The sequence below is a fragment of the Quercus robur genome, chromosome 5, assembly GCF_932294415.1.
Source record: "Quercus robur chromosome 5, dhQueRobu3.1, whole genome shotgun sequence".
Classification (NCBI taxonomy): Eukaryota; Viridiplantae; Streptophyta; class Magnoliopsida; order Fagales; family Fagaceae; genus Quercus; species Quercus robur.
Window position 1 is genome coordinate 32,575,938 of NC_065538.1, and position 21,630 is coordinate 32,597,567.

General features: G+C 52.5%; 61 non-coding genes across 61 annotated transcripts; all 61 read right to left on the reverse strand.

Annotated features, from left to right (window-relative positions):
- Nucleotides 1–49: 49 nt before the first annotated feature.
- Nucleotides 50–168, reverse strand: LOC126731628 (5S ribosomal RNA). The gene has a single exon (XR_007658871.1). It is a non-coding gene; the product is annotated as a 5S ribosomal RNA (ribosomal RNA).
- A 236-nt stretch (nt 169–404) lies between these two features.
- On the reverse strand, nt 405–523 carry LOC126729898 (5S ribosomal RNA). The gene has a single exon (XR_007657197.1). It is a non-coding gene; the product is annotated as a 5S ribosomal RNA (ribosomal RNA).
- A 235-nt stretch (nt 524–758) lies between these two features.
- On the reverse strand, nt 759–877 carry LOC126729911 (5S ribosomal RNA). The gene has a single exon (XR_007657208.1). It is a non-coding gene; the product is annotated as a 5S ribosomal RNA (ribosomal RNA).
- Nucleotides 878–1,112: 235 nt separating this feature from the next.
- On the reverse strand, nt 1,113–1,231 carry LOC126730664 (5S ribosomal RNA). The gene has a single exon (XR_007657928.1). It is a non-coding gene; the product is annotated as a 5S ribosomal RNA (ribosomal RNA).
- A 236-nt stretch (nt 1,232–1,467) lies between these two features.
- LOC126729922 (5S ribosomal RNA) lies at nt 1,468–1,586 on the reverse strand. The gene has a single exon (XR_007657219.1). It is a non-coding gene; the product is annotated as a 5S ribosomal RNA (ribosomal RNA).
- Nucleotides 1,587–1,821: 235 nt separating this feature from the next.
- On the reverse strand, nt 1,822–1,940 carry LOC126731629 (5S ribosomal RNA). The gene has a single exon (XR_007658872.1). It is a non-coding gene; the product is annotated as a 5S ribosomal RNA (ribosomal RNA).
- A 236-nt stretch (nt 1,941–2,176) lies between these two features.
- On the reverse strand, nt 2,177–2,295 carry LOC126729933 (5S ribosomal RNA). Its single transcript, XR_007657230.1, has one exon. It is a non-coding gene; the product is annotated as a 5S ribosomal RNA (ribosomal RNA).
- Nucleotides 2,296–2,530: 235 nt separating this feature from the next.
- LOC126729945 (5S ribosomal RNA) lies at nt 2,531–2,649 on the reverse strand. Its single transcript, XR_007657241.1, has one exon. It is a non-coding gene; the product is annotated as a 5S ribosomal RNA (ribosomal RNA).
- Nucleotides 2,650–2,885: 236 nt separating this feature from the next.
- LOC126731744 (5S ribosomal RNA) lies at nt 2,886–3,004 on the reverse strand. Its single transcript, XR_007658986.1, has one exon. It is a non-coding gene; the product is annotated as a 5S ribosomal RNA (ribosomal RNA).
- Nucleotides 3,005–3,240: 236 nt separating this feature from the next.
- On the reverse strand, nt 3,241–3,359 carry LOC126729956 (5S ribosomal RNA). The gene has a single exon (XR_007657252.1). It is a non-coding gene; the product is annotated as a 5S ribosomal RNA (ribosomal RNA).
- A 235-nt stretch (nt 3,360–3,594) lies between these two features.
- LOC126731630 (5S ribosomal RNA) lies at nt 3,595–3,713 on the reverse strand. The gene has a single exon (XR_007658873.1). It is a non-coding gene; the product is annotated as a 5S ribosomal RNA (ribosomal RNA).
- Nucleotides 3,714–3,949: 236 nt separating this feature from the next.
- LOC126729968 (5S ribosomal RNA) lies at nt 3,950–4,068 on the reverse strand. The gene has a single exon (XR_007657263.1). It is a non-coding gene; the product is annotated as a 5S ribosomal RNA (ribosomal RNA).
- Nucleotides 4,069–4,303: 235 nt separating this feature from the next.
- Nucleotides 4,304–4,422, reverse strand: LOC126729980 (5S ribosomal RNA). The gene has a single exon (XR_007657276.1). It is a non-coding gene; the product is annotated as a 5S ribosomal RNA (ribosomal RNA).
- A 235-nt stretch (nt 4,423–4,657) lies between these two features.
- LOC126730666 (5S ribosomal RNA) lies at nt 4,658–4,776 on the reverse strand. The gene has a single exon (XR_007657929.1). It is a non-coding gene; the product is annotated as a 5S ribosomal RNA (ribosomal RNA).
- Nucleotides 4,777–5,011: 235 nt separating this feature from the next.
- LOC126729992 (5S ribosomal RNA) lies at nt 5,012–5,130 on the reverse strand. The gene has a single exon (XR_007657287.1). It is a non-coding gene; the product is annotated as a 5S ribosomal RNA (ribosomal RNA).
- Nucleotides 5,131–5,366: 236 nt separating this feature from the next.
- On the reverse strand, nt 5,367–5,485 carry LOC126731745 (5S ribosomal RNA). Its single transcript, XR_007658987.1, has one exon. It is a non-coding gene; the product is annotated as a 5S ribosomal RNA (ribosomal RNA).
- A 236-nt stretch (nt 5,486–5,721) lies between these two features.
- LOC126730726 (5S ribosomal RNA) lies at nt 5,722–5,840 on the reverse strand. Its single transcript, XR_007657989.1, has one exon. It is a non-coding gene; the product is annotated as a 5S ribosomal RNA (ribosomal RNA).
- Nucleotides 5,841–6,075: 235 nt separating this feature from the next.
- LOC126731631 (5S ribosomal RNA) lies at nt 6,076–6,194 on the reverse strand. The gene has a single exon (XR_007658874.1). It is a non-coding gene; the product is annotated as a 5S ribosomal RNA (ribosomal RNA).
- A 236-nt stretch (nt 6,195–6,430) lies between these two features.
- On the reverse strand, nt 6,431–6,549 carry LOC126730003 (5S ribosomal RNA). The gene has a single exon (XR_007657298.1). It is a non-coding gene; the product is annotated as a 5S ribosomal RNA (ribosomal RNA).
- Nucleotides 6,550–6,784: 235 nt separating this feature from the next.
- LOC126730015 (5S ribosomal RNA) lies at nt 6,785–6,903 on the reverse strand. The gene has a single exon (XR_007657309.1). It is a non-coding gene; the product is annotated as a 5S ribosomal RNA (ribosomal RNA).
- A 235-nt stretch (nt 6,904–7,138) lies between these two features.
- On the reverse strand, nt 7,139–7,257 carry LOC126731365 (5S ribosomal RNA). The gene has a single exon (XR_007658612.1). It is a non-coding gene; the product is annotated as a 5S ribosomal RNA (ribosomal RNA).
- A 235-nt stretch (nt 7,258–7,492) lies between these two features.
- Nucleotides 7,493–7,611, reverse strand: LOC126730027 (5S ribosomal RNA). Its single transcript, XR_007657320.1, has one exon. It is a non-coding gene; the product is annotated as a 5S ribosomal RNA (ribosomal RNA).
- Nucleotides 7,612–7,846: 235 nt separating this feature from the next.
- LOC126730667 (5S ribosomal RNA) lies at nt 7,847–7,965 on the reverse strand. Its single transcript, XR_007657930.1, has one exon. It is a non-coding gene; the product is annotated as a 5S ribosomal RNA (ribosomal RNA).
- Nucleotides 7,966–8,200: 235 nt separating this feature from the next.
- Nucleotides 8,201–8,319, reverse strand: LOC126730038 (5S ribosomal RNA). Its single transcript, XR_007657331.1, has one exon. It is a non-coding gene; the product is annotated as a 5S ribosomal RNA (ribosomal RNA).
- Nucleotides 8,320–8,556: 237 nt separating this feature from the next.
- On the reverse strand, nt 8,557–8,675 carry LOC126731775 (5S ribosomal RNA). The gene has a single exon (XR_007659016.1). It is a non-coding gene; the product is annotated as a 5S ribosomal RNA (ribosomal RNA).
- A 235-nt stretch (nt 8,676–8,910) lies between these two features.
- LOC126730050 (5S ribosomal RNA) lies at nt 8,911–9,029 on the reverse strand. Its single transcript, XR_007657342.1, has one exon. It is a non-coding gene; the product is annotated as a 5S ribosomal RNA (ribosomal RNA).
- Nucleotides 9,030–9,264: 235 nt separating this feature from the next.
- On the reverse strand, nt 9,265–9,383 carry LOC126731632 (5S ribosomal RNA). Its single transcript, XR_007658875.1, has one exon. It is a non-coding gene; the product is annotated as a 5S ribosomal RNA (ribosomal RNA).
- Nucleotides 9,384–9,618: 235 nt separating this feature from the next.
- Nucleotides 9,619–9,737, reverse strand: LOC126731366 (5S ribosomal RNA). Its single transcript, XR_007658613.1, has one exon. It is a non-coding gene; the product is annotated as a 5S ribosomal RNA (ribosomal RNA).
- Nucleotides 9,738–9,972: 235 nt separating this feature from the next.
- LOC126730062 (5S ribosomal RNA) lies at nt 9,973–10,091 on the reverse strand. The gene has a single exon (XR_007657353.1). It is a non-coding gene; the product is annotated as a 5S ribosomal RNA (ribosomal RNA).
- A 236-nt stretch (nt 10,092–10,327) lies between these two features.
- Nucleotides 10,328–10,446, reverse strand: LOC126730668 (5S ribosomal RNA). Its single transcript, XR_007657931.1, has one exon. It is a non-coding gene; the product is annotated as a 5S ribosomal RNA (ribosomal RNA).
- A 235-nt stretch (nt 10,447–10,681) lies between these two features.
- On the reverse strand, nt 10,682–10,800 carry LOC126730074 (5S ribosomal RNA). The gene has a single exon (XR_007657364.1). It is a non-coding gene; the product is annotated as a 5S ribosomal RNA (ribosomal RNA).
- A 235-nt stretch (nt 10,801–11,035) lies between these two features.
- On the reverse strand, nt 11,036–11,154 carry LOC126730085 (5S ribosomal RNA). The gene has a single exon (XR_007657375.1). It is a non-coding gene; the product is annotated as a 5S ribosomal RNA (ribosomal RNA).
- Nucleotides 11,155–11,389: 235 nt separating this feature from the next.
- On the reverse strand, nt 11,390–11,508 carry LOC126730097 (5S ribosomal RNA). Its single transcript, XR_007657387.1, has one exon. It is a non-coding gene; the product is annotated as a 5S ribosomal RNA (ribosomal RNA).
- A 235-nt stretch (nt 11,509–11,743) lies between these two features.
- LOC126730108 (5S ribosomal RNA) lies at nt 11,744–11,862 on the reverse strand. Its single transcript, XR_007657398.1, has one exon. It is a non-coding gene; the product is annotated as a 5S ribosomal RNA (ribosomal RNA).
- Nucleotides 11,863–12,098: 236 nt separating this feature from the next.
- On the reverse strand, nt 12,099–12,217 carry LOC126731675 (5S ribosomal RNA). The gene has a single exon (XR_007658917.1). It is a non-coding gene; the product is annotated as a 5S ribosomal RNA (ribosomal RNA).
- A 235-nt stretch (nt 12,218–12,452) lies between these two features.
- Nucleotides 12,453–12,571, reverse strand: LOC126731368 (5S ribosomal RNA). The gene has a single exon (XR_007658615.1). It is a non-coding gene; the product is annotated as a 5S ribosomal RNA (ribosomal RNA).
- A 235-nt stretch (nt 12,572–12,806) lies between these two features.
- On the reverse strand, nt 12,807–12,925 carry LOC126730120 (5S ribosomal RNA). The gene has a single exon (XR_007657409.1). It is a non-coding gene; the product is annotated as a 5S ribosomal RNA (ribosomal RNA).
- Nucleotides 12,926–13,160: 235 nt separating this feature from the next.
- Nucleotides 13,161–13,279, reverse strand: LOC126730669 (5S ribosomal RNA). Its single transcript, XR_007657932.1, has one exon. It is a non-coding gene; the product is annotated as a 5S ribosomal RNA (ribosomal RNA).
- Nucleotides 13,280–13,514: 235 nt separating this feature from the next.
- On the reverse strand, nt 13,515–13,633 carry LOC126730131 (5S ribosomal RNA). Its single transcript, XR_007657420.1, has one exon. It is a non-coding gene; the product is annotated as a 5S ribosomal RNA (ribosomal RNA).
- Nucleotides 13,634–13,869: 236 nt separating this feature from the next.
- LOC126731822 (5S ribosomal RNA) lies at nt 13,870–13,988 on the reverse strand. The gene has a single exon (XR_007659060.1). It is a non-coding gene; the product is annotated as a 5S ribosomal RNA (ribosomal RNA).
- A 235-nt stretch (nt 13,989–14,223) lies between these two features.
- Nucleotides 14,224–14,342, reverse strand: LOC126730143 (5S ribosomal RNA). Its single transcript, XR_007657431.1, has one exon. It is a non-coding gene; the product is annotated as a 5S ribosomal RNA (ribosomal RNA).
- A 235-nt stretch (nt 14,343–14,577) lies between these two features.
- On the reverse strand, nt 14,578–14,696 carry LOC126731777 (5S ribosomal RNA). The gene has a single exon (XR_007659018.1). It is a non-coding gene; the product is annotated as a 5S ribosomal RNA (ribosomal RNA).
- Nucleotides 14,697–14,931: 235 nt separating this feature from the next.
- On the reverse strand, nt 14,932–15,050 carry LOC126731789 (5S ribosomal RNA). The gene has a single exon (XR_007659029.1). It is a non-coding gene; the product is annotated as a 5S ribosomal RNA (ribosomal RNA).
- Nucleotides 15,051–15,285: 235 nt separating this feature from the next.
- Nucleotides 15,286–15,404, reverse strand: LOC126730154 (5S ribosomal RNA). Its single transcript, XR_007657442.1, has one exon. It is a non-coding gene; the product is annotated as a 5S ribosomal RNA (ribosomal RNA).
- Nucleotides 15,405–15,639: 235 nt separating this feature from the next.
- Nucleotides 15,640–15,758, reverse strand: LOC126731369 (5S ribosomal RNA). The gene has a single exon (XR_007658616.1). It is a non-coding gene; the product is annotated as a 5S ribosomal RNA (ribosomal RNA).
- Nucleotides 15,759–15,993: 235 nt separating this feature from the next.
- LOC126730165 (5S ribosomal RNA) lies at nt 15,994–16,112 on the reverse strand. The gene has a single exon (XR_007657453.1). It is a non-coding gene; the product is annotated as a 5S ribosomal RNA (ribosomal RNA).
- Nucleotides 16,113–16,347: 235 nt separating this feature from the next.
- On the reverse strand, nt 16,348–16,466 carry LOC126731512 (5S ribosomal RNA). Its single transcript, XR_007658757.1, has one exon. It is a non-coding gene; the product is annotated as a 5S ribosomal RNA (ribosomal RNA).
- A 235-nt stretch (nt 16,467–16,701) lies between these two features.
- LOC126730176 (5S ribosomal RNA) lies at nt 16,702–16,820 on the reverse strand. Its single transcript, XR_007657464.1, has one exon. It is a non-coding gene; the product is annotated as a 5S ribosomal RNA (ribosomal RNA).
- A 235-nt stretch (nt 16,821–17,055) lies between these two features.
- LOC126730187 (5S ribosomal RNA) lies at nt 17,056–17,174 on the reverse strand. The gene has a single exon (XR_007657475.1). It is a non-coding gene; the product is annotated as a 5S ribosomal RNA (ribosomal RNA).
- A 236-nt stretch (nt 17,175–17,410) lies between these two features.
- On the reverse strand, nt 17,411–17,529 carry LOC126730671 (5S ribosomal RNA). Its single transcript, XR_007657934.1, has one exon. It is a non-coding gene; the product is annotated as a 5S ribosomal RNA (ribosomal RNA).
- A 235-nt stretch (nt 17,530–17,764) lies between these two features.
- LOC126730199 (5S ribosomal RNA) lies at nt 17,765–17,883 on the reverse strand. Its single transcript, XR_007657486.1, has one exon. It is a non-coding gene; the product is annotated as a 5S ribosomal RNA (ribosomal RNA).
- Nucleotides 17,884–18,118: 235 nt separating this feature from the next.
- On the reverse strand, nt 18,119–18,237 carry LOC126730212 (5S ribosomal RNA). Its single transcript, XR_007657498.1, has one exon. It is a non-coding gene; the product is annotated as a 5S ribosomal RNA (ribosomal RNA).
- Nucleotides 18,238–18,472: 235 nt separating this feature from the next.
- LOC126730224 (5S ribosomal RNA) lies at nt 18,473–18,591 on the reverse strand. Its single transcript, XR_007657509.1, has one exon. It is a non-coding gene; the product is annotated as a 5S ribosomal RNA (ribosomal RNA).
- Nucleotides 18,592–18,826: 235 nt separating this feature from the next.
- LOC126730236 (5S ribosomal RNA) lies at nt 18,827–18,945 on the reverse strand. Its single transcript, XR_007657520.1, has one exon. It is a non-coding gene; the product is annotated as a 5S ribosomal RNA (ribosomal RNA).
- Nucleotides 18,946–19,180: 235 nt separating this feature from the next.
- LOC126731676 (5S ribosomal RNA) lies at nt 19,181–19,299 on the reverse strand. The gene has a single exon (XR_007658919.1). It is a non-coding gene; the product is annotated as a 5S ribosomal RNA (ribosomal RNA).
- Nucleotides 19,300–19,534: 235 nt separating this feature from the next.
- Nucleotides 19,535–19,653, reverse strand: LOC126731370 (5S ribosomal RNA). The gene has a single exon (XR_007658617.1). It is a non-coding gene; the product is annotated as a 5S ribosomal RNA (ribosomal RNA).
- A 235-nt stretch (nt 19,654–19,888) lies between these two features.
- On the reverse strand, nt 19,889–20,007 carry LOC126730247 (5S ribosomal RNA). Its single transcript, XR_007657532.1, has one exon. It is a non-coding gene; the product is annotated as a 5S ribosomal RNA (ribosomal RNA).
- Nucleotides 20,008–20,242: 235 nt separating this feature from the next.
- Nucleotides 20,243–20,361, reverse strand: LOC126730672 (5S ribosomal RNA). Its single transcript, XR_007657935.1, has one exon. It is a non-coding gene; the product is annotated as a 5S ribosomal RNA (ribosomal RNA).
- Nucleotides 20,362–20,596: 235 nt separating this feature from the next.
- On the reverse strand, nt 20,597–20,715 carry LOC126730259 (5S ribosomal RNA). The gene has a single exon (XR_007657543.1). It is a non-coding gene; the product is annotated as a 5S ribosomal RNA (ribosomal RNA).
- Nucleotides 20,716–20,951: 236 nt separating this feature from the next.
- LOC126731824 (5S ribosomal RNA) lies at nt 20,952–21,070 on the reverse strand. Its single transcript, XR_007659062.1, has one exon. It is a non-coding gene; the product is annotated as a 5S ribosomal RNA (ribosomal RNA).
- Nucleotides 21,071–21,305: 235 nt separating this feature from the next.
- On the reverse strand, nt 21,306–21,424 carry LOC126730271 (5S ribosomal RNA). The gene has a single exon (XR_007657554.1). It is a non-coding gene; the product is annotated as a 5S ribosomal RNA (ribosomal RNA).
- Between the last annotated feature and the right edge of the window lie 206 nt (nt 21,425–21,630).

Sequence of the window (21,630 nt, forward strand, 5' to 3'; positions counted from 1 at the left end):
GTAAACGGTAAGCCCGGCGACAAAAAAAAAAAATCCGAAGAAAAAGAAAGCGGTGCAACACGAGGACTTCCCAGGAGGTCACCCATCCTAGTACTACTCTCGCCCACACACGCTTAACTGCGGAGTTCTGATGGGATCCGGTGCATTAGTGTTGGTATGATCGCACCCATCAGCATAAGCGCGTTAAATCCTTATAAAGGATCCGAATGCAGCGATGCACTCTAACACCAGGGAGCTGCAGCCCGAGGGCATTTCCAGTTCGCCGCCACCAAATTAGCACCCAAAACGAGTTAAGCGGCTCGTATTTTTGGCCTGGGGCAGACTAAGCCTACGAAGCGAGCGTGCTGGACCGCCGTAAACGGTAAGCCCGGCGACAAAAAAAAAAAAATCCGAAGAAAAAGAGAGGGGTGCAACACGAGGACTTCCCAGGAGGTCACCCATCCTAGTACTACTCTCGCCCAAACACGCTTAACTGCGGAGTTCTGATGGGATCCGGTGCATTAGTGTTGGTATGATCGCACCCATCAGCATAAGCGCGTTAAATCCTTATAAAGGATCCGAATGCAGCGATGCACTCTAACACCAGGGAGTTGCAGCCCGAGGGCATCTCCAGATCGCCGCCACCAAATTAGCACCCAAAACGAGATCAGCGGCTCGTATTTTTGGCCTGGGGCAGACTAAGCCTACGAAGCGAGCGTGCTGGACTGCCGTAAACGGTAAGCCCGGCGACAAAAAAAAAAAATCCGAAGAAAAAGAGAGGGGTGCAACACGAGGACTTCCCAGGAGGTCACCCATCCTAGTACTACTCTCGCCCAAACACGCTTAACTGCGGAGTTCTGATGGGATCCGGTGCATTAGTGTTGGTATGATCGCACCCATCTGCATAAGCACGTTAAATCCTTATAAAGGATCCGAATGCAGCGATGCACTCTAACACCAGGGAGTTGCAGCCCGAGGGCATTTCCAGATCGCCGCCACCAAATTAGCACCCAAAACGAGATCAGCGGCTCGTATTTTTGGCCTGGGGCAGACTAAGCCTATGAAGCGAGCGTGCTGGACCGCCGTAAACGGTAAGCCCGGCGACAAAAAAAAAAAATCCGAAGAAAAAGAGAGGGGTGCAACACGAGGACTTCCCAGGAGGTCACCCATCCTAGTACTACTCTCGCCCAAACACGTTTAACTGCGGAGTTCTGATGGGATCCGGTGCATTAGTGTTGGTATGATCGCACCCATCAGCATAAGCGCGTTAAATCCTTATAAAGGATCCGAATGCAGCGATGCACTCTAACACCAGGGAGCTGCAGCCCGAGGGCATTTCCAGATCGCCGCCACCAAATTAGCACCCAAAACGAGATCAGCGGCTCGTATTTTTGGCCTGGGGCAGACTAAGCCTACGAAGCGAGCGTGCTGGACCGCCGTAAACGGTAAGCCCGGCGACAAAAAAAAAAAAATCCGAAGAAAAAGAGAGGGGTGCAACACGAGGACTTCCCAGGAGGTCACCCATCCTAGTACTACTCTCGCCCAAACACGCTTAACTGCGGAGTTCTGATGGGATCCGGTGCATTAGTGTTGGTATGATCGCACCCATCAGCATAAGCGCGTTAAATCCTTATAAAGGATCCGAATGCAGCGATGCACTCTAACACCAGGGAGCTGCAGCCCGAGGGCATTACCAGATCGCCGCCACCAAATTACCACCCAAAACGAGTTCAGCGGCTCGTATTTTTGGCCTGGGGCAGACTAAGCCTACGAAGCGAGCGTGCTGGACCGCCGTAAACGGTAAGCCCGGCGACAAAAAAAAAAAATCCGAAGAAAAAGAAAGCGGTGCAACACGAGGACTTCCCAGGAGGTCACCCATCCTAGTACTACTCTCGCCCACACACGCTTAACTGCGGAGTTCTGATGGGATCCGGTGCATTAGTGTTGGTATGATCGCACCCATCAGCATAAGCGCGTTAAATCCTTATAAAGGATCCGAATGCAGCGATGCACTCTAACACCAGGGAGCTGCAGCCCGAGGGCATTTCCAGATCGCCGCCACCAAATTAGCACCCAAAACGAGTTCAGCGGCTCGTATTTTTGGCCTGGGGCAGACTAAGCCTATGAAGCGAGCGTGCTGGACCGCCGTAAACGGTAAGCCCGGCGACAAAAAAAAAAAAATCCGAAGAAAAAGAGAGGGGTGCAACACGAGGACTTCCCAGGAGGTCACCCATCCTAGTACTACTCTCGCCCAAACACGCTTAACTGCGGAGTTCTGATGGGATCCGGTGCATTAGTGTTGGTATGATCGCACCCATCAGCATAAGCGCGTTAAATCCTTATAAAGGATCCGAATGCAGCGATGCACTCTAACACCAGGGAGTTGCAGCCCGAGGGCATCTCCAGATCGCCGCCACCAAATTAGCACCCAAAACGAGATCAGCGGCTCGTATTTTTGGCCTGGGGCAGACTAAGCCTACGAAGCGAGCGTGCTGGACTGCCGTAAACGGTAAGCCCGGCGACAAAAAAAAAAAATCCGAAGAAAAAGAGAGGGGTGCAACACGAGGACTTCCCAGGAGGTCACCCATCCTAGTACTACTCTCGCCCAAACACGCTTAACTGCGGAGTTCTGATGGGATCCGGTGCATTAGTGTTGGTATGATCGCACCCATCAGCATAAGCACGTTAAATCCTTATAAAGGATCCGAATGCAGCGATGCACTCTAACACCAGGGAGTTGCAGCCCGAGGGCATTTCCAGATCGCCGCCACCAAATTAGCACCCAAAACGAGATCAGCGGCTCGTATTTTTGGCCTGGGGCAGACTAAGCCTACGAAGCGAGCGTGCTGGACCGCCGTAAACGGTAAGCCCGGCGACAAAAAAAAAAAAATCCGAAGAAAAAGAGAGGGGTGCAACACGAGGACTTCCCAGGAGGTCACCCATCCTAGTACTACTCTCGCCCAAACGCGCTTAACTGCGGAGTTCTGATGGGATCCGATGCATTTGTGTTGGTATGATCGCACCCATCAGCATAAGCGCGTTAAATCCTTATAAAGGATCCGAATGCAGCGATGCACTCTAACACCAGGGAGCTGCAGCCCGAGGGCATTTCCAGATCGCCGCCACCAAATTAGCACCCAAAACGAGATCAGCAGCTCGTATTTTTGGCCTGGGGTAGACTAAGCCTACGAAGCGAGCGTGCTGGACCGCCGTAAACGGTAAGCCCGGCGACAAAAAAAAAAAAATCCGAAGAAAAAGAGAGGGGTGCAACACGAGGACTTCCCAGGAGGTCACCCATCCTAGTACTACTCTCGCCCAAACACGCTTAACTGCGGAGTTCTGATGGGATCCGGTGCATTAGTGTTGGTATGATCGCACCCATCAGCATAAGCGCGTTAAATCCTTATAAAGGATCCGAATGCAGCGATGCACTCTAACACCAGGGAGCTGCAGCCCGAGGGCATTACCAGATCGCCGCCACCAAATTACCACCCAAAACGAGTTCAGCGGCTCGTATTTTTGGCCTGGGGCAGACTAAGCCTACGAAGCGAGCGTGCTGGACCGCCGTAAACGGTAAGCCCGGCGACAAAAAAAAAAAATCCGAAGAAAAAGAAAGCGGTGCAACACGAGGACTTCCCAGGAGGTCACCCATCCTAGTACTACTCTCGCCCACACACGCTTAACTGCGGAGTTCTGATGGGATCCGGTGCATTAGTGTTGGTATGATCGCACCCATCAGCATAAGCGCGTTAAATCCTTATAAAGGATCCGAATGCAGCGATGCACTCTAACACCAGGGAGCTGCAGCCCGAGGGCATTTCCAGATCGCCGCCACCAAATTAGCACCCAAAACGAGTTAAGCGGCTCGTATTTTTGGCCTGGGGCAGACTAAGCCTACGAAGCGAGCGTGCTGGACCGCCGTAAACGGTAAGCCCGGCGACAAAAAAAAAAAAATCCGAAGAAAAAGAGAGGGGTGCAACACGAGGACTTCCCAGGAGGTCACCCATCCTAGTACTACTCTCGCCCAAACACGCTTAACTGCGGAGTTCTGATGGGATCCGGTGCATTAGTGTTGGTATGATCGCACCCATCAGCATAAGCGCGTTAAATCCTTATAAAGGATCCGAATGCAGCGATGCACTCTAACACCAGGGAGTTGCAGCCCGAGGGCATCTCCAGATCGCCGCCACCAAATTAGCACCCAAAACGAGATCAGCGGCTCGTATTTTTGGCCTGGGGCAGACTAAGCCTACGAAGCGAGCGTGCTGGACTGCCGTAAACGGTAAGCCCGGCGACAAAAAAAAAAAATCCGAAGAAAAAGAGAGGGGTGCAACACGAGGACTTCCCAGGAGGTCACCCATCCTAGTACTACTCTCGCCCAAACACGCTTAACTGCGGAGTTCTGATGGGATCCGGTGCATTAGTGTTGGTATGATCGCACCCATCTGCATAAGCACGTTAAATCCTTATAAAGGATCCGAATGCAGCGATGCACTCTAACACCAGGGAGTTGCAGCCCGAGGGCATTTCCAGATCGCCGCCACCAAATTAGCACCCAAAACGAGATCAGCGGCTCGTATTTTTGGCCTGGGGCAGACTAAGCCTATGAAGCGAGCGTGCTGGACCGCCGTAAACGGTAAGCCCGGCGACAAAAAAAAAAAATCCGAAGAAAAAGAGAGGGGTGCAACACGAGGACTTCCCAGGAGGTCACCCATCCTAGTACTACTCTCGCCCAAACACGTTTAACTGCGGAGTTCTGATGGGATCCGGTGCATTAGTGTTGGTATGATCGCACCCATCAGCATAAGCGCGTTAAATCCTTATAAAGGATCCGAATGCAGCGATGCACTCTAACACCAGGGAGCTGCAGCCCGAGGGCATTTCCAGATCGCCGCCACCAAATTAGCACCCAAAACGAGAGCAGCGGCTCGTATTTTTGGCCTGGGGCAGACTAAGCCTACGAAGCGAGCGTGCTGGACCGCCGTAAACGGTAAGCCCGGCGACAAAAAAAAAAAATCCGAAGAAAAAGAGAGGGGTGCAACACGAGGACTTCCCAGGAGGTCACCCATCCTAGTACTACTCTCGCCCAAACACGCTTAACTGCGGAGTTCTGATGGGATCCGGTGCATTAGTGTTGGTATGATCGCACCCATCAGCATAAGCGCGTTAAATCCTTATAAAGGATCCGAATTCAGCGATGCACTCTAACACCAGGGAGCTGCAGCCCGAGGGCATTTCCAGATCGCCGCCACCAAATTAGCACCCAAAACGAGATCAGCGGCTCGTATTTTTGGCCTGGGGCAGACTAAGCCTACGAAGCGAGCGTGCTGGACCGCCGTAAACGGTAAGCCCGGCGACAAAAAAAAAAAAATCCGAAGAAAAAGAGAGGGGTGCAACACGAGGACTTCCCAGGAGGTCACCCATCCTAGTACTACTCTCGCCCAAACGCGCTTAACTGCGGAGTTCTGATGGGATCCGATGCATTTGTGTTGGTATGATCGCACCCATCAGCATAAGCGCGTTAAATCCTTATAAAGGATCCGAATGCAGCGATGCACTCTAACACCAGGGAGCTGCAGCCCGAGGGCATTTCCAGATCGCCGCCACCAAATTAGCACCCAAAACGAGATCAGCGGCTCGTATTTTTGGCCTGGGGCAGACTAAGCCTACGAAGCGAGCGTGCTGGACCGCCGTAAACGGTAAGCCCGGCGACAAAAAAAAAAAAATCCGAAGAAAAAGAGAGGGGTGCAACACGAGGACTTCCCAGGAGGTCACCCATCCTAGTACTACTCTCGCCCAAACACGCTTAACTGCGGAGTTCTGATGGGATCCAGTGCATTAGTGTTGGTATGATCGCACCCATCAGCATAAGCGCGTTAAATCCTTATAAAGGATCCGAATGCAGCGATGCACTCTAACACCAGGGAGCTGCAGCCCGAGGGCATTACCAGATCGCCGCCACCGAATTAGCACCCAAAACGAGTTCAGCGGCTCGTATTTTTGGCCTGGGGCAGACTAAGCCTACGAAGCGAGCGTGCTGGACCGCCGTAAACGGTAAGCCCGGCGACAAAAAAAAAAAATCCGAAGAAAAAGAGAGCGGTGCAACACGAGGACTTCCCAGGAGGTCACCCATCCTAGTACTACTCTCGCCCACACACGCTTAACTGCGGAGTTCTGATGGGATCCGGTGCATTAGTGTTGGTATGATCGCACCCATCAGCATAAGCGCGTTAAATCCTTATAAAGGATCCGAATGCAGCGATGCACTCTAACACCAGGGAGCTGCAGCCCGAGGGCATTTCCAGATCGCCGCCACCAAATTAGCACCCAAAACGAGTTCAGCGGCTCGTATTTTTGGCCTGGGGCAGACTAAGCCTACGAAGCGAGCGTGCTGGACCGCCGTAAACGGTAAGCCCGGCGACAAAAAAAAAAAAATCCGAAGAAAAAGAGAGGGGTGCAACACGAGGACTTCCCAGGAGGTCACCCATCCTAGTACTACTCTCGCCCAAACACGCTTAACTGCGGAGTTCTGATGGGATCCGGTGCATTAGTGTTGGTATGATCGCACCCATCAGCATAAGCGCGTTAAATCCTTATAAAGGATCCGAATGCAGCGATGCACTCTAACACCAGGGAGTTGCAGCCCGAGGGCATTTCCAGATCGCCGCCACCAAATTAGCACCCAAAACGAGATCAGCGGCTCGTATTTTTGGCCTGGGGCAGACTAAGCCTACGAAGCGAGCGTGCTGGACCGCCGTAAACGGTAAGCCCGGCGACAAAAAAAAAAAATCCGAAGAAAAAGAGAGGGGTGCAACACGAGGACTTCCCAGGAGGTCACCCATCCTAGTACTACTCTCGCCCAAACACGCTTAACTGCGGAGTTCTGATGGGATCCGGTGCATTAGTGTTGGTATGATCGCACCCATCAGCATAAGCGCGTTAAATCCTTATAAAGGATCCGAATGCAGCGATGCACTCTAACACCAGGGAGCTGCAGCCCGAGGGCATTTCCAGATCGCCGCCACCAAATTAGCACCCAAAACGAGTTCAGCGGCTCGTATTTTTGGCCTGGGGCAGACTAAGCCTACGAAGCGATCGTGCTGGACCGCCGTAAACGGTAAGCCCGGCGACAAAAAAAAAAATTCCGAAGAAAAAGAGAGCGGTGCAACACGAGGACTTCCCAGGAGGTCACCCATCCTAGTACTACTCTCGCCCAAACACGCTTAACTGCGGAGTTCTGATGGGATCCGGTGCATTAGTGTTGGTATGATCGCACCCATCAGCATAAGCGCGTTAAATCCTTATAAAGGATCCGAATGCAGCGATGCACTCTAACACCAGGGAGCTGCAGCCCGAGGGCATTTCCAGATCGCCGCCACCAAATTATCACCCAAAACGAGATCAGCGGCTCTTATTTTTGGCCTGGGGCAGACAAAGCCTACGAAGCGAGCGTGCTGGACCGTCGTAAACGGTAAGCCCGGCGACAAAAAAAAAAAATCCGAAGAAAAAGAGAGGGGTGCAACACGAGGACTTCCCAGGAGGTCACCCATCCTAGTACTACTCTCGCCCAAACACGCTTAACTGCGGAGTTCTGATGGGATCCGGTGCATTAGTGTTGGTATGATCGCACCCATCAGCATAAGCGCGTTAAATCCTTATAAAGGATCCGAATGCAGCGATGCACTCTAACACCAGGGAGTTGCAGCCCGAGGGCATTTCCAGATCGCCGCCACCAAATTAGCACCCAAAACGAGATCAGCGGCTCGTATTTTTGGCCTGGGGCAGACTAAGCCTATGAAGCGAGCGTGCTGGACCGCCGTAAACGGTAAGCCCGGCGACAAAAAAAAAAAATCCGAAGAAAAAGAGAGGGGTGCAACACGAGGACTTCCCAGGAGGTCACCCATCCTAGTACTACTCTCGCCCAAACACGTTTAACTGCGGAGTTCTGATGGGATCCGGTGCATTAGTGTTGGTATGATCGCACCCATCAGCATAAGCGCGTTAAATCCTTATAAAGGATCCGAATGCAGCGATGCACTCTAACACCAGGGAGCTGCAGCCCGAGGGCATTTCCAGATCGCCGCCACCAAATTAGCACCCAAAACGAGATCAGCGGCTCGTATTTTTGGCCTGGGGCAGACTAAGCCTACGAAGCGAGCGTGCTGGACCGCCGTAAACGGTAAGCCCGGCGACAAAAAAAAAAAATCCGAAGAAAAAGAGAGGGGTGCAACACGAGGACTTCCCAGGAGGTCACCCATCCTAGTACTACTCTCGCCCAAACACGCTTAACTGCGGAGTTCTGATGGGATCCGGTGCATTAGTGTTGGTATGATCGCACCCATCAGCATAAGCGCGTTAAATCCTTATAAAGGATCCGAATTCAGCGATGCACTCTAACACCAGGGAGCTGCAGCCCGAGGGCATTTCCAGATCGCCGCCACCAAATTAGCACCCAAAACGAGATCAGCGGCTCGTATTTTTGGCCTGGGGCAGACTAAGCCTACGAAGCGAGCGTGTTGGACCGCCGTAAACGGTAAGCCCGGCGACAAAAAAAAAAAAAATCCGAAGAAAAAGAGAGGGGTGCAACACGAGGACTTCCCAGGAGGTCACCCATCCTAGTACTACTCCCGCCCAAACGCGCTTAACTGCGGAGTTCTGATGGGATCCGATGCATTTGTGTTGGTATGATCGCACCCATCAGCATAAGCGCGTTAAATCCTTATAAAGGATCCGAATGCAGCGATGCACTCTAACACCAGGGAGCTGCAGCCCGAGGGCATTTCCAGATCGCCGCCACCAAATTAGCACCCAAAACGAGATCAGCGGCTCGTATTTTTGGCCTGGGGCAGACTAAGCCTACGAAGCGAGCGTGCTGGACCGCCGTAAACGGTAAGCCCGGCGACAAAAAAAAAAAATCCGAAGAAAAAGAGAGGGGTGCAACACGAGGACTTCCCAGGAGGTCACCCATCCTAGTACTACTCTCGCCCAAACACGCTTAACTGCGGAGTTCTGATGGGATCCGGTGCATTAGTGTTGGTATGATCGCACCCATCAGCATAAGCGCTTTAAATCCTTATAAAGGATCCGAATGCAGCGATGCACTCTAACACCAGGGAGCTGCAGCCCGAGGGCATTACCAGATCGCCGCCACCAAATTAGCACCCAAAACGAGTTCAGCGGCTCGTATTTTTGGCCTGGGGCAGACTAAGCCTATGAAGCGAGCGTGCTGGACCGCCGTAAACGGTAAGCCCGGCGACAAAAAAAAAAAATCCGAAGAAAAAGAGAGCGGTGCAACACGAGGACTTCCCAGGAGGTCACCCATCCTAGTACTACTCTCGCCCACACACGCTTAACTGCGGAGTTCTGATGGGATCCGGTGCATTAGTGTTGGTATGATCGCACCCATCAGCATAAGCGCGTTAAATCCTTATAAAGGATCCGAATGCAGCGATGCACTCTAACACCAGGGAGCTGCAGCCCGAGGGCATTTCCAGATCGCCGCCACCAAATTAGCACCCAAAACGAGTTCAGCGGCTCGTATTTTTGGCCTGGGGCAGACTAAGCCTACGAAGCGAGCGTGCTGGACCGCCGTAAACGGTAAGCCCGGCGACAAAAAAAAAAAATCCGAAGAAAAAGAGAGCGGTGCAACACGAGGACTTCCCAGGAGGTCACCCATCCTAGTACTACTCTCGCCCAAACACGCTTAACTGCGGAGTTCTGATGGGATCCGGTGCATTAGTGTTGGTATGATCGCACCCATCAGCATAGGCGCGTTAAATCCTTATAAAGGATCCGAATGCAGCGATGCACTCTAACACCAGGGAGCTGCAGCCCGAGGGCATTTCCAGATCGCCGCCACCAAATTATCACCCAAAACGAGATCAGCGGCTCTTATTTTTGGCCTGGGGCAGACTAAGCCTACGAAGCGAGCGTGCTGGACCGTCGTAAACGGTAAGCCCGGCGACAAAAAAAAAAAATCCGAAGAAAAAGAGAGGGGTGCAACACGAGGACTTCCCAGGAGGTCACCCATCCTAGTACTACTCTCGCCCAAACACGCTTAACTGCGGAGTTCTGATGGGATCCGGTGCATTAGTGTTGGTATGATCGCACCCATCAGCATAAGCGCGTTAAATCCTTATAAAGGATCCGAATGCTGCGATGCACTCTAACACCAGGGAGTTGCATCCCGAGGGCATTTCCAGATCGCCGCCACCAAATTAGCACCCAAAACGAGATCAGCGGCTCGTATTTTTGGCCTGGGGCAGGCTAAGCCTATGAAGCGAGCGTGCTGGACCGCCGTAAACGGTAAGCCCGGCGACAAAAAAAAAAAAATCCGAAGAAAAAGAGAGGGGTGCAACACGAGGACTTCCCAGGAGGTCACCCATCCTAGTACTACTCTCGCCCAAACACGTTTAACTGCGGAGTTCTGATGGGATCCGGTGCATTAGTGTTGGTATGATCGCACCCATCAGCATAAGCGCGTTAAATCCTTATAAAGGATCCGAATGCAGCGATGCACTCTAACACCAGGGAGCTGCAGCCCGAGGGCATTTCCAGATCGCCGCCACCAAATTAGCACCCAAAACGAGATCAGCGGCTCGTATTTTTGGCCTGGGGCAGACTAAGCCTACGAAGCGAGCGTGCTGGACCGCCGTAAACGGTAAGCCCGGCGACAAAAAAAAAAAATCCGAAGAAAAAGAGAGGGGTGCAACACGAGGACTTCCCAGGAGGTCACCCATCCTAGTACTACTCTCGCCCAAACACGCTTAACTGCGGAGTTCTGATGGGATCCGGTGCATTAGTGTTGGTATGATCGCACCCATCAGCATAAGCGCGTTAAATCCTTATAAAGGATCCGAATTCAGCGACGCACTCTAACACCAGGGAGTTGCAGCCCGAGGGCATTTCCAGATCGCCGCCACCAAATTAGCACCCAAAACGAGATCAGCGGCTCGTATTTTTGGCCTGGGGCAGACTAAGCCTACGAAGCGAGCGTGCTGGACCGCCGTAAACGGTAAGCCCGGCGACAAAAAAAAAAAATCCGAAGAAAAAGAGAGGGGTGCAACACGAGGACTTCCCAGGAGGTCACCCATCCTAGTACTACTCTCGCCCAAACACGCTTAACTGCGGAGTTCTGATGGGATCCGGTGCATTAGTGTTGGTATGATCGCACCCATCAGCATAAGCGCGTTAAATCCTTATAAAGGATCCGAATGCAGCGACGCACTCTAACACCAGGGAGTTGCAGCCCGAGGGCATTTCCAGATCGCCGCCACCAAATTAGCACCCAAAACGAGATCAGCGGCTCGTATTTTTGGCCTGGGGCATACTAAGCCTACGAAGCGAGCGTGCTGGACCGCCGTAAACGGTAAGCCCGGCGACAAAAAAAAAAAATCCGAAGAAAAAGAGAGGGGTGCAACACGAGGACTTCCCAGGAGGTCACCCATCCTAGTACTACTCTCGCCCAAACACGCTTAACTGCGGAGTTCTGATGGGATCCGGTGCATTAGTGTTGGTATGATCGCACCCATCAGCATAAGCGCGTTAAATCCTTATAAAGGATCCGAATTCAGCGATGCACTCTAACACCAGGGAGCTGCAGCCCGAGGGCATTTCCAGATCGCCGCCACCAAATTAGCACCCAAAACGAGATCAGCGGCTCGTATTTTTGGCCTGGGGCAGACTAAGCCTACGAAGCGAGCGTGCTGGACCGCCGTAAACGGTAAGCCCGGCGACAAAAAAAAAAAATCCGAAGAAAAAGAGAGGGGTGCAACACGAGGACTTCCCAGGAGGTCACCCATCCTAGTACTACTCTCGCCCAAACACGCTTAACTGCGGAGTTCTGATGGGATCCGGTGCATTAGTGTTGGTATGATCGCACCCATCAGCATAAGCGCGTTAAATCCTTATAAAGGATCCGAATGCAGCGATGCACTCTAACACCAGGGAGCTGCAGCCCGAGGGCATTTCCAGATCGCCGCCACCAAATTAGCACCCAAAACGAGTTCAGCGGCTCGTATTTTTGGCCTGGGGCAGACTAAGCCTACGAAGCGAGCGTGCTGGACCGCCGTAAACGGTAAGCCCGGCGACAAAAAAAAAAAAATCCGAAGAAAAAGAGAGCGGTGCAACACGAGGACTTCCCAGGAGGTCACCCATCCTAGTACTACTCTCGCCCAAACACGCTTAACTGCGGAGTTCTGATGGGATCCGATGCATTAGTGTTGGTATGATCGCACCCATCAGCATAGGCGCGTTAAATCCTTATAAAGGATCCGAATGCAGCGATGCACTCTAACACCAGGGAGCTGCAGCCCGAGGGCATTTCCAGATCGCCGCCACCAAATTAGCACCCAAAACGAGTTCAGCGGCTCGTATTTTTGGCCTGGGGCAGACTAAGCCTACGAAGCGAGCGTGCTGGACCGCCGTAAACGGTAAGCCCGGCGACAAAAAAAAAAAATCCGAAGAAAAAGAGAGCGGTGCAACACGAGGACTTCCCAGGAGGTCACCCATCCTAGTACTACTCTCGCCCAAACACGCTTAACTGCGGAGTTCTGATGGGATCCGGTGCATTAGTGTTGGTATGATCGCACCCATCAGCATAAGCGCGTTAAATCCTTATAAAGGATCCGAATGCAGCGATGCACTCTAACACCAGGGAGCTGCAGCCCGAGGGCATTTCCAGATCGCCGCCACCAAATTATCACCCAAAACGAGATCAGCGGCTCTTATTTTTGGCCTGGGGCAGACTAAGCCTACGAAGCGAGCGTGCTGGACCGTCGTAAACGGTAAGCCCGGCGACAAAAAAAAAAAATCCGAAGAAAAAGAGAGGGGTGCAACACGAGGACTTCCCAGGAGGTCACCCATCCTAGTACTACTCTCGCCCAAACACGCTTAACTGCGGAGTTCTGATGGGATCCGGTGCATTAGTGTTGGTATGATCGCACCCATCAGCATAAGCGCGTTAAATCCTTATAAAGGATCCGAATGCAGCGATGCACTCTAACACCAGGGAGTTGCAGCCCGAGGGCATTTCCAGATCGCCGCCACCAAATTAGCACCCAAAACGAGATCAGCGGCTCGTATTTTTGGCCTGGGGCAGACTAAGCCTATGAAGCGAGCGTGCTGGACCGCCGTAAACGGTAAGCCCGGCGACAAAAAAAAAAAATCCGAAGAAAAAGAGAGGGGTGCAACACGAGGACTTCCCAGGAGGTCACCCATCCTAGTACTACTCTCGCCCAAACACGTTTAACTGCGGAGTTCTGATGGGATCCGGTGCATTAGTGTTGGTATGATCGCACCCATCAGCATAAGCGCGTTAAATCCTTATAAAGGATCCGAATGCAGCGATGCACTCTAACACCAGGGAGCTGCAGCCCGAGGGCATTTCCAGATCGCCGCCACCAAATTAGCACCCAAAACGAGATCAGCGGCTCGTATTTTTGGCCTGGGGCAGACTAAGCCTACGAAGCGAGCGTGCTGGACCGCCGTAAACGGTAAGCCCGGCGACAAAAAAAAAAAATCCGAAGAAAAAGAGAGGGGTGCAACACGAGGACTTCCCAGGAGGTCACCCATCCTAGTACTACTCTCGCCCAAACACGCTTAACTGCGGAGTTCTGATGGGATCCGGTGCATTAGTGTTGGTATGATCGCACCCATCAGCATAAGCGCGTTAAATCCTTATAAAGGATCCGAATTCAGCGATGCACTCTAACACCAGGGAGCTGCAGCCCGAGGGCATTTCCAGATCGCCGCCACCAAATTAGCACCCAAAACGAGATCAGCGGCTCGTATTTTTGGCCTGGGGCAGACTAAGCCTACGAAGCGAGCGTGCTGGACCGCCGTAAACGGTAAGCCCGGCGACAAAAAAAAAAAAATCCGAAGAAAAAGAGAGGGGTGCAACACGAGGACTTCCCAGGAGGTCACCCATCCTAGTACTACTCTCGCCCAAACGCGCTTAACTGCGGAGTTCTGATGGGATCCGATGCATTTGTGTTGGTATGATCGCACCGATCAGCATAAGCGCGTTAAATCCTTATAAAGGATCCGAATGCAGCGATGCACTCTAACACCAGGGAGCTGCAGCCCGAGGGCATTTCCAGATCGCCGCCACCAAATTAGCACCCAAAACGAGATCAGCGGCTCGTATTTTTGGCCTGGGGCAGACTAAGCCTACGAAGCGAGCGTGCTGGACCGCCGTAAACGGTAAGCCCGGCGACAAAAAAAAAAAATCCGAAGAAAAAGAGAGGGGTGCAACACGAGGACTTCCCAGGAGGTCACCCATCCTAGTACTACTCTCGCCCAAACACGCTTAACTGCGGAGTTCTGATGGGATCCGGTGCATTAGTGTTGGTATGATCGCACCCATCAGCATAAGCGCGTTAAATCCTTATAAAGGATCCGAATGCAGCGATGCACTCTAACACCAGGGAGCTGCAGCCCGAGGGCATTTCCAGATCGCCGCCACCAAATTAGCACCCAAAACGAGTTCAGCGGCTCGTATTTTTGGCCTGGGGCAGACTAAGGCTACGAAGCGAGCGTGCTGGACCGCCGTAAACGGTAAGCCCGGCGACAAAAAAAAAAAATCCGAAGAAAAAGAGAGGGGTGCATCACGAGGACTTCCCAGGAGGTCACCCATCCTAGTACTACTCTCGCCAAAACACGCTTAACTGCGGAGTTCTGATGGGATCCGGTGCATTAGTGTTGGTATGATCGCACCCATCAGCATAAGCGCGTTAAATCCTTATAAAGGATCCGAATGCAGCGATGCACTCTAACACCAGGGAGCTGCAGCCCGAGGGCATTTCCAGATCGCCGCCACCAAATTAGCACCCAAAACGAGTTCAGCGGCTCGTATTTTTGGCCTGGGGCAGACTAAGCCTACGAAGCGAGTGTGCTGGACCGCCGTAAACGGTAAGCCCGGCGACAAAAAAAAAAAATCCGAAGAAAAAGAGAGCGGTGCAACACGAGGACTTCCCAGGAGGTCACCCATCCTAGTACTACTCTCGCCAAAACACGCTTAACTGCGGAGTTCTGATGGGATCCGGTGCATTAGTGTTGGTATGATCGCACCCATCAGCATAAGCGCGTTAAATCCTTATAAAGGATCCGAATGCAGCGATGCACTCTAACACCAGGGAGCTGCAGCCCGAGGGCATTTCCAGATCGCCGCCACCAAATTAGCACCCAAAACGAGTTCAGCGGCTCGTATTTTTGACCTGGGGCAGACTAAGCCTACGAAGCGAGCGTGCTGGACCGCCGTAAACGGTAAGCCCGGCTACAAAAAAAAAAAATCCGAAGAAAAAGAGAGGGGTGCAACACGAGGACTTCCCAGGAGGTCACCCATCCTAGTACTACTCTCGCCCAAACACGCTTAACTGCGGAGTTCTGATGGGATCCGGTGCATTAGTGTTGGTATGATCGCACCCATCAGCATAAGCGCGTTAAATCCTTATAAAGGATCCGAATGCAGCGATGCACTCTAACACCAGGGAGCTGCAGCCCGAGGGCATTTCCAGATCGCCGCCACCAAATTAGCACCCAAAACGAGTTCAGCGGCTCGTATTTTTGGCCTGGGGCAGACTAAGCCTACGAAGCGAGCGTGCTGGACCGCCGTAAACGGTAAGCCCGGCGACAAAAAAAAAAAATCCGAAGAAAAAGAGAGCGGTGCAACACGAGGACTTCCCAGGAGGTCACCCATCCTAGTACTACTCTCGCCCAAACACGCTTAACTGCGGAGTTCTGATGGGATCCGGTGCATTAGTGTTGGTATGATCGCACCCATCAGCATAAGCGCGTTAAATCCTTATAAAGGATCCGAATGCAGCGATGCACTCTAACACCAGGGAGTTGCAGCCCGAGGGCATTTCCAGATCGCCGCCACGAAATTAGCACCCAAAACGAGATCAGCGGCTCGTATTTTTGGCCTGGGGCAGACTAAGCCTACGAAGCGAGCGTGCTGGACCGCCGTAAACGGTAAGCCCGGCGACAAAAAAAAAAAATCCGAAGAAAAAGAGAGGGGTGCAACACGAGGACTTCCCAGGAGGTCACCCATCCTAGTACTACTCTCGCCCAAACACGCTTAACTGCGGAGTTCTGATGGGATCCGGTGCATTAGTGTTGGTATGATCGCACCCATCAGCATAAGCGCGTTAAATCCTTATAAAGGATCCGAATGCAGCGATGCACTCTAACACCAGGGAGTTGCAGCCCGAGGGCATTTCCAGATCGCCGCCACCAAATTAGCACCCAAAACGAGATCAGCGGCTCGTATTTTTGGCCTGGGGCAGACTAAGCCTACGAAGCGAGCGTGCTGGACCGCCGTAAACGGTAAGCCCGGCGACAAAAAAAAAAAATCCGAAGAAAAAGAGAGGGGTGCAACACGAGGACTTCCCAGGAGGTCACCCATCCTAGTACTACTCTCGCCCAAACACGCTTAACTGCGGAGTTTTGATGGGATCCGGTGCATTAGTGTTGGTATGATCGCACCCATCAGCATAAGCGCGTTAAATCCTTATAAAGGATCCGAATTCAGCGATGCACTCTAACACCAGGGAGCTGCAGCCCGAGGGCATTTCCAGATCGCCGCCACCAAATTAGCACCCAAAACGAGATCAGCGGCTCGTATTTTTGGCCTGGGGCAGACTAAGCCTACGAAGCGAGCGTGCTGGACCGCCGTAAACGGTAAGCCCGGCGACAAAAAAAAAAAATCCGAAGAAAAAGAGAGGGGTGCAACACGAGGACTTCCCAGGAGGTCACCCATCCTAGTACTACTCTCGCCCAAACACGCTTAACTGCGGAGTTCTGATGGGATCCGGTGCATTAGTGTTGGTATGATCGCACCCATCAGCATAGGCGCGTTAAATCCTTATAAAGGATCCGAATGCAGCGATGCACTCTAACACCAAGGAGCTGCAGCCCGAGGGCATTTCCAGATCGCCGCCACCAAATTATCACCCAAAACGAGATCAGCGGCTCTTATTTTTGGCCTGGGGCAGACTAAGCCTACGAAGCGAGCGTGCTGGACCGTCGTAAACGGTAAGCCCGGCGACAAAAAAAAAAAATCCGAAGAAAAAGAGAGGGGTGCAACACGAGGACTTCCCAGGAGGTCACCCATCCTAGTACTACTCTCGCCCAAACACGCTTAACTGCGGAGTTCTGATGGGATCCGGTGCATTAGTGTTGGTATGATCGCACCCATCAGCATAAGCGCGTTAAATCCTTATAAAGGATCCGAATGCAGCGATGCACTCTAACACCAGGGAGTTGCATCCCGAGGGCATTTCCAGATCGCCGCCACCAAATTAGCACCCAAAACGAGATCAGCGGCTCGTATTTTTGGCCTGGGGCAGGCTAAGCCTATGAAGCGAGCGTGCTGGACCGCCGTAAACGGTAAGCCCGGCGACAAAAAAAAAAAAATCCGAAGAAAAAGAGAGGGGTGCAACACGAGGACTTCCCAGGAGGTCACCCATCCTAGTACTACTCTCGCCCAAACACGTTTAACTGCGGAGTTCTGATGGGATCCGGTGCATTAGTGTTGGTATGATCGCACCCATCAGCATAAGCGCGTTAAATCCTTATAAAGGATCCGAATGCAGCGATGCACTCTAACACCAGGGAGCTGCAGCCCGAGGGCATTTCCAGATCGCCGCCACCAAATTAGCACCCAAAACGAGATCAGCGGCTCGTATTTTTGGCCTGGGGCAGACTAAGCCTACGAAGCGAGCGTGCTGGACCGCCGTAAACGGTAAGCCCGGCGACAAAAAAAAAAAATCCGAAGAAAAAGAGAGGGGTGCAACACGAGGACTTCCCAGGAGGTCACCCATCCTAGTACTACTCTCGCCCAAACACGCTTAACTGCGGAGTTCTGATGGGATCCGGTGCATTAGTGTTGGTATGATCGCACCCATCAGCATAAGCGCGTTAAATCCTTATAAAGGATCCGAATTCAGCGACGCACTCTAACACCAGGGAGTTGCAGCCCGAGGGCATTTCCAGATCGCCGCCACCAAATTAGCACCCAAAACGAGATCAGCGGCTCGTATTTTTGGCCTGGGGCAGACTAAGCCTACGAAGCGAGCGTGCTGGACCGCCGTAAACGGTAAGCCCGGCGACAAAAAAAAAAAATCCGAAGAAAAAGAGAGGGGTGCAACACGAGGACTTCCCAGGAGGTCACCCATCCTAGTACTACTCTCGCCCAAACACGCTTAACTGCGGAGTTCTGATGGGATCCGGTGCATTAGTGTTGGTATGATCGCACCCATCAGCATAAGCGCGTTAAATCCTTATAAAGGATCCGAATGCAGCGACGCACTCTAACACCAGGGAGTTGCAGCCCGAGGGCATTTCCAGATCGCCGCCACCAAATTAGCACCCAAAACGAGATCAGCGGCTCGTATTTTTGGCCTGGGGCAGACTAAGCCTACGAAGCGAGCGTGCTGGACCGCCGTAAACGGTAAGCCCGGCGACAAAAAAAAAAAATCCGAAGAAAAAGAGAGGGGTGCAACACGAGGACTTCCCAGGAGGTCACCCATCCTAGTACTACTCTCGCCCAAACACGCTTAACTGCGGAGTTCTGATGGGATCCGGTGCATTAGTGTTGGTATGATCGCACCCATCAGCATAAGCGCGTTAAATCCTTATAAAGGATCCGAATTCAGCGATGCACTCTAACACCAGGGAGCTGCAGCCCGAGGGCATTTCCAGATCGCCGCCACCAAATTAGCACCCAAAACGAGATCAGCGGCTCGTATTTTTGGCCTGGGGCAGACTAAGCCTACGAAGCGAGCGTGCTGGACCGCCGTAAACGGTAAGCCCGGCGACAAAAAAAAAAAATCCGAAGAAAAAGAGAGGGGTGCAACACGAGGACTTCCCAGGAGGTCACCCATCCTAGTACTACTCTCGCCCAAACACGCTTAACTGCGGAGTTCTGATGGGATCCGGTGCATTAGTGTTGGTATGATCGCACCCATCAGCATAAGCGCGTTAAATCCTTATAAAGGATCCGAATGCAGCGATGCACTCTAACACCAGGGAGCTGCAGCCCGAGGGCATTTCCAGATCGCCGCCACCAAATTAGCACCCAAAACGAGTTCAGCGGCTCGTATTTTTGGCCTGGGGCAGACTAAGCCTACGAAGCGAGCGTGCTGGACCGCCGTAAACGGTAAGCCCGGCGACAAAAAAAAAAAATCCGAAGAAAAAGAGAGCGGTGCAACACGAGGACTTCCCAGGAGGTCACCCATCCTAGTACTACTCTCGCCCAAACACGCTTAACTGCGGAGTTCTGATGGGATCCGATGCATTAGTGTTGGTATGATCGCACCCATCAGCATAAGCGCGTTAAATCCTTATAAAGGATCCGAATGCAGCGATGCACTCTAACACCAGGGAGCTGCAGCCCGAGGGCATTTCCAGATCGCCGCCACCAAATTAGCACCCAAAACGAGTTCAGCGGCTCGTATTTTTGGCCTGGGGCAGACTAAGCCTACGAAGCGAGCGTGCTGGACCGCCGTAAACGGTAAGCCCGGCGACAAAAAAAAAAAATCCGAAGAAAAAGAGAGCGGTGCAACACGAGGACTTCCCAGGAGGTCACCCATCCTAGTACTACTCTCGCCCAAACACGCTTAACTGCGGAGTTCTGATGGGATCCGGTGCATTAGTGTTGGTATGATCGCACCCATCAGCATAAGCGCGTTAAATCCTTATAAAGGATCCGAATGCAGCGATGCACTCTAACACCAGGGAGCTGCAGCCCGAGGGCATTTCCAGATCGCCGCCACCAAATTATCACCCAAAACGAGATCAGCGGCTCTTATTTTTGGCCTGGGGCAGACTAAGCCTACGAAGCGAGCGTGCTGGACCGTCGTAAACGGTAAGCCCGGCGACAAAAAAAAAAAATCCGAAGAAAAAGAGAGGGGTGCAACACGAGGACTTCCCAGGAGGTCACCCATCCTAGTACTACTCTCGCCCAAACACGCTTAACTGCGGAGTTCTGATGGGATCCGGTGCATTAGTGTTGGTATGATCGCACCCATCAGCATAAGCGCGTTAAATCCTTATAAAGGATCCGAATGCAGCGATGCACTCTAACACCAGGGAGTTGCAGCCCGAGGGCATTTCCAGATCGCCGCCACCAAATTAGCACCCAAAACGAGATCAGCGGCTCGTATTTTTGGCCTGGGGCAGACTAAGCCTATGAAGCGAGCGTGCTGGACCGCCGTAAACGGTAAGCCCGGCGACAAAAAAAAAAAATCCGAAGAAAAAGAGAGGGGTGCAACACGAGGACTTCCCAGGAGGTCACCCATCCTAGTACTACTCTCGCCCAAACACGTTTAACTGCGGAGTTCTGATGGGATCCGGTGCATTAGTGTTGGTATGATCGCACCCATCAGCATAAGCGCGTTAAATCCTTATAAAGGATCCGAATGCAGCGATGCACTCTAACACCAGGGAGCTGCAGCCCGAGGGCATTTCCAGATCGCCGCCACCAAATTAGCACCCAAAACGAGATCAGCGGCTCGTATTTTTGGCCTGGGGCAGACTAAGCCTACGAAGCGAGCGTGCTGGACCGCCGTAAACGGTAAGCCCGGCGACAAAAAAAAAAAATCCGAAGAAAAAGAGAGGGGTGCAACACGAGGACTTCCCAGGAGGTCACCCATCCTAGTACTACTCTCGCCCAAACACGCTTAACTGCGGAGTTCTGATGGGATCCGGTGCATTAGTGTTGGTATGATCGCACCCATCAGCATAAGCGCGTTAAATCCTTATAAAGGATCCGAATTCAGCGATGCACTCTAACACCAGGGAGCTGCAGCCCGAGGGCATTTCCAGATCGCCGCCACCAAATTAGCACCCAAAACGAGATCAGCGGCTCGTATTTTTGGCCTGGGGCAGACTAAGCCTACGAAGCGAGCGTGCTGGACCGCCGTAAACGGTAAGCCCGGCGACAAAAAAAAAAAAATCCGAAGAAAAAGAGAGGGGTGCAACACGAGGACTTCCCAGGAGGTCACCCATCCTAGTACTACTCTCGCCCAAACGCGCTTAACTGCGGAGTTCTGATGGGATCCGATGCATTTGTGTTGGTATGATCGCACCGATCAGCATAAGCGCGTTAAATCCTTATAAAGGATCCGAATGCAGCGATGCACTCTAACACCAGGGAGCTGCAGCCCGAGGGCATTTCCAGATCGCCGCCACCAAATTAGCACCCAAAACGAGATCAGCGGCTCGTATTTTTGGCCTGGGGCAGACTAAGCCTACGAAGCGAGCGTGCTGGACCGCCGTAAACGGTAAGCCCGGCGACAAAAAAAAAAAATCCGAAGAAAAAGAGAGGGGTGCAACACGAGGACTTCCCAGGAGGTCACCCATCCTAGTACTACTCTCGCCCAAACACGCTTAACTGCGGAGTTCTGATGGGATCCGGTGCATTAGTGTTGGTATGATCGCACCCATCAGCATAAGCGCGTTAAATCCTTATAAAGGATCCGAATGCAGCGATGCACTCTAACACCAGGGAGCTGCAGCCCGAGGGCATTTCCAGATCGCCGCCACCAAATTAGCACCCAAAACGAGTTCAGCGGCTCGTATTTTTGGCCTGGGGCAGACTAAGGCTACGAAGCGAGCGTGCTGGATCGCCGTAAACGGTAAGCCCGGCGA